Here is a 5,239-nt window from a genome sequence, read left to right as displayed (position 1 = left end):
CACAACTGAGTTACAGGATATTACAGTACAGGTTCTTCTATGTCCTATGTCCTCACTGAACTTGAAAAGATAGGGCCAAAATGTTGGCTGTCCTTGCAGCCTGTTTTTCTCTCTAATTTTTGTTCTGTAAACTTAAGTTGTTAACTCTCCAGAAGAGAAGCTTAATGATATTATCCTATAACATAGGCAGTTGAGTTTGACCTCACTATCTGTCTGAATATCAAACATCATAGACAGAGCATGGAACAGGTAATTTTCATCAAGTGTTGATATGTTAAACTTTAAATCCCTACAGAATGTGAAGAAAAGAAAAGATAAAAATATTAAAAATAGGAATAAATACATATTTTAAAACAGAAATTTAGAAATCTAACCATATACAGCATTGTAGCAGGATGGTCCTACAAAATTTTTGTTTCTTGTCTCTTGTTTTCATTTATTCCTTTTCTTTCTTTCTTTCTTTCTTTCTTTCTTTCTTTCTTTCTTTCTTTCCTTTCTTTCTTTCTTTTTTTTTTTGGCAGAACCGGGGATTTAACTCAGGCCCCTGAACTTGCCAGGGAAGCACTTATTCCACTGAGCTATCTCCCAGGCCCATATTATTTTTTTTAGAAATGAAACTTTTAATTGAGAAACAGTGTAACAGTATCTGATATGACATGACAAGCAGTATGCATTTAGAAAACCAGAATGACAGGCATTCCAAGCATGACCCAACCATTATACATTGCTACTTTCAGTGCAGTTGCTTAGTTCACAGGTATGAGGATATATAGTTAGTCAAGGTGAGAATCCTACCAATTAACTACTAGTTTCAAAAAACTACTAGTTTCAATTCTCAGGATCATTATCTTAACCATCTTGTGCATATAAATGTATGGCTTTGCCCCTGTCATGTTTCCCAGCTTTTCTCCTTGCCCTCTCTTTGATGTCCAATCCTTAAGTTCTCACTTTCCTTTTAATTGTGATATACCTTTCTGTTTTTATTTCCTCTTTTGAGTTCTTACACTAGGGACACTATATGATAGTTACATATGTGTGTCTGGTTTATTTCACTTATGAGTATATCTTCAAGTGGCATCCACTTCAATATAAAGGCTCTGAGGTTATCATTCTTTTTTTTTCAATTTTATTTTATTTTTTATTTTTTTGTTTTGTTTTGTTTTTTCTTTCTTTTTTTTTCCAAAGTTTTATTGATAAACAGATAGCAATGAGACAGTTTCAAATCAAATCCGAAGTACAGTTTCCACAAATAATACACTGCATATATTCTTCTTAGTGGTTAACTGCTGTACAAGATGCGGACTTCTGATCCTATTTACAAACACCATTAGAAAAAATCATTCTATTCATTAAGAGAATGCAACTATATATCTATCCTAACCACTTTGAATACACAGATACACAATGGACATTCGTCGGTATACCTCATTTTTTCTAAGCTCTGTTATTGAATATTATAGGTGTGTAAACTCAGCAAAATATTCTAAAAGAGTTCAGTAGCCCATAATAGCATTGTGTCTTCTGTTTAACTGGAAATGTCAGAAATTATTGGCCTGAGTCCCCCACAGCTCAACATAACAGCATGGCTTTATTTCCTATATTTCGTCTTCATACTTTTCTACTGGATGGTTAAGACCAAGGTAAAGCAGGACCTATGCAACAAGAGTTGTAGCTTTTTGGTCTGAGAAGGTCAGTGAAATGCCCTCAGGATTTATCCTGAGATCCTGTACCTCAGATTGTAGAACATTTGTCAGTGCAGCCATGTGGATGAGTCACGGCCATTGCTTGGCCAATGTGCTCTCTGTGAAAGCCTGAGAGAGTGTCTTCTCCCCATGTGACTCTCCTTAGGCACACTCTACGTCATCGATCACTTTCCTCTTTGGCCTCATAATCTTCTTGATCAGAAAATTTGGGACACTACCAAGGTACATGACGTTACAGTACAAGTTCTCATATGTCCTGAGTCTTAATTGACCTTAAATACTCCACTGTATAAAAATGCCACATCTTTTTCAACCATTCCTCAGGTGATGGGCATTTTGGTTGTGTTCAAGATTTGGCTATCACAAATTGTGCTGCTATAAACACAGGTACACATATATCACTATGATATGACATTTTTTTTCTTTTTCTTTTTCTTTTTCTTTTCTTTCTTTTTTTTTGCTGAACCGAGGATTGAACTCTTTCCCTTGTGCTTGCAAGGGAAGTGCTTATTCTACTGAGCTATCTCCCCAGCCCCTGACATGACATTTTCATTTCTTCCGGAAAAATTCCCAATAGGGGGATAGCTGATTTGAATAGGATTTCCAGTCTAGTCTTTTTTTTTTCTAAGAACTTGAGCTGCATTGTGTTGCTATTTATTTTGGTTCTCTCTGTTTTCTTTGTTATGTTTTGTTTTTGAGACAGGATCTCTGTGTAATTCAGGCTGACCTTGACCTCACTATGGAGCCCAGGCTTGCCTCAAACTTGTTGCAATCCTGTCTCTATGTCCCGATTACTGAGATTACAGATGTATGCCACCATCTGGCTTCTCTCTGTTTTTCTGATGTGAACACTCATAGGTATATACTTACAGCCTAGGATTGCTTTTATTGTATCCTATAAATTGTGATATATTTTACTGGCATTATAATTTACCTCTAAGAATTCTCTTATTTTTTCCTTGATTTTTTTGACTTAATTGGTTATTAAAGAGCATGTTGTTTAATTTCCATACATTTGTATAATTTCTTTGTTTCTTTTTCCATTGGTGTCTGCCTTCATTGCTCTATAACCTAATAGTACACATAGCAAAATTTCAATTCTTTTGAATTTAACTTAGCATGATTTTTTGGCTAGTATGTGGTCTATTGTCTCAGTTATGCTCATTGCTGGGACAAATACCTGACACCCAAAATGAAGAAAGGACAGGTTTATTTATCTCATGGTTACTGGAGGTTTCAGTCCTACTTAGCTGGCACCAAGGCAGAGTGGCACATGGAAGAGGGCAGCAGTTCATGGTGGCAGAAGAGAGCAAAACAGCAAGGGAAAAGGGAGGAGTAACATTAACAATGGCTAAAGAGACGAAGTCTATCTCCCTTAAATTGCGTTCAGGCTATCTGCCCCAGGCTGGGTGTAGTATTCACACCCATAATCCCAGTGGATTATAAATTAATCCCAAACTCTAAAAGTCCACCCCATGACTGCATGAAGCTTTGGGGGGACAACTAGACACAAACCATAATATCTATTTTGGAGAAAATTTCATGTGCTGCTGACAAGAATGTGTATTCTGTTGTTGCTGGCTAGAACAGCCTGTATATCTCTACTGAGTCCATTTGTTCAAAGGTTTGGTTTAACTATGATAGTTCTTTGTTCAGTTTTTTTTTAGCTGATCTGTATATTTGTGATAGTGGAGTAATGAGGTCCTCCAGCATAATTGCACTGATGTTTTGTATCTTTTTTGTCCAGTAATGCTTGTTGTATGAAATTAGGCACACCACTGTTTTATGCATATATGTTCATAATTGTTATCTTTCCTGATGAATAACTCTTTTAACCAATATGTAGGTTTTTGTTTCTTCTGATCATTCTTGGTTTAAAGTCCATTCTTGTTTTTTTTTTCAGGTTTCTGTTACATGAAACATTATTTTTCAGCCTTTTAATTTTAATGTATAAATTTTTAGGGGATAAATATGTTTCTTGTATATAGCATAGTGTTATTTTGTTTCTTGAACCATTCTACTAATTTGTGTGTTTTTATTGGAGAACTGGGACAATTGATATAGTTATAAATGATAGATACTGATTTATTCCTGTCATTGTATTATTCTATTGCTTCAGATTTCCTTTGTTTCACTTCTACTTACCTGCTTGCTCTATCCAGTGCATTCATTCTATTGGACCTTTCAGGATTGTTTGCTTCATTGTCTCTTTCTAGAATATCCTGGATAATTTTTTGAGATAAAATCCAAAAACCAGCAAAGAAACAAAGCAAAACAAACCTCCAAACTAAAAAACAGCAAACAAAAACCCTACAATCCAATACAAGGGAAAATAATAATACTCAAAAAATTCCTCTGTATTTCCAAATGAATGGTTTCCTTCTAGTACATACAGTCTTTGGAATTAAGCAAATTACATTCCTCTCTGACCCACTTTACAACCCATGAGTTTGTGAGATAATTCCTCTGCTCTCAAGGAGCCCCGTCTATAAAGAGTGACAATTCTTCAAGTTGTGTCACTTCCTCAGTGATGGTACATGGAGTAGCAATGACACTGTTGGCCTCCGTTAGATGTAGGCAGTGGGATGGAGGCTGAGGCAGACTTCTAGACTCAGTGTCATCACCTTAATATCTACCTCTGAACATGACCTCCCACCATAGAATTCAGGTCCCATATCTTTCCTGACCAAAACTTGAACTTCTCAGGGCATCACAGGTGATCAGGTGATTGATATCTAGCTTTTTACTCTCCCCCATCTGTATTCTGTGGCTGGCTTCCACACAGTTTCTGTGGAATTGTAACATGTTAGTCCCAGAGTAAACCAATAGCATACATTTTCTGTGCTCAGTCTCATACAATCAACCCCTTCCCAAAATGATGCCTGATTAAACTCTGGCAATATGGCAGTTGTTGCCTTGGTTTACTTCTTGAACCCTATTTCACTGTGAAGAAGTCACTCTCAGGGTAAAACCGCATGTTGTTCTTTTTTTGTTCTTCTTTAGTTTACATCAACTATGGGATTTTCTTGTGGTTACTGCTGTTGGCCCATTGATTATTTCTTCCTGCATCAGTTGAATCTTTTGGGATTATGTCTTCTCTGGGAAGTTGACCTCATCCTCAGTCAGGTCTGTTGTTTGGTCATCACCTCTGCAGCCCTGTGCTGAGGGCAACCAATGTGCAAAGCCAGCTAGGAATTGGCAATTTTATGTCCATCCTTGATTTTCTCGTGTCACTCCTGCATCAGAATGAGAATATTGGCTCTTAGCACTGGCTATGAATCTGTAGAAGCAAATCTTATTAACATTTTTTGTTAGTTTTCTTCATCATTTCCCCATCCATTTACTACAGCTTATTTGCTCTAGGAGCACAAAACTTCTTTCCTTTGTTTTATAACTTCTGCAGAATTTATTGCCCTTTATTGAAATGTAATAAAGTCTCTGACTCTAGCCACTTTGAATTTTACCTTCTTTTGTGAAGTCCTTATGTATTTAAAATTTTAAAAATTAATAAAATTCATATACCACTTCTCCTATTC

Source organism: Octodon degus, unplaced genomic scaffold (assembly GCF_000260255.1).
Source record: "Octodon degus isolate 3935 unplaced genomic scaffold, OctDeg1.0 scaffold00041, whole genome shotgun sequence".
Lineage (NCBI taxonomy): Eukaryota > Metazoa > Chordata > Mammalia > Rodentia > Octodontidae > Octodon > Octodon degus.
The sequence above is the reverse complement of the archived record's forward strand: the minus strand, read 5'-3'. Positions refer to the sequence as shown.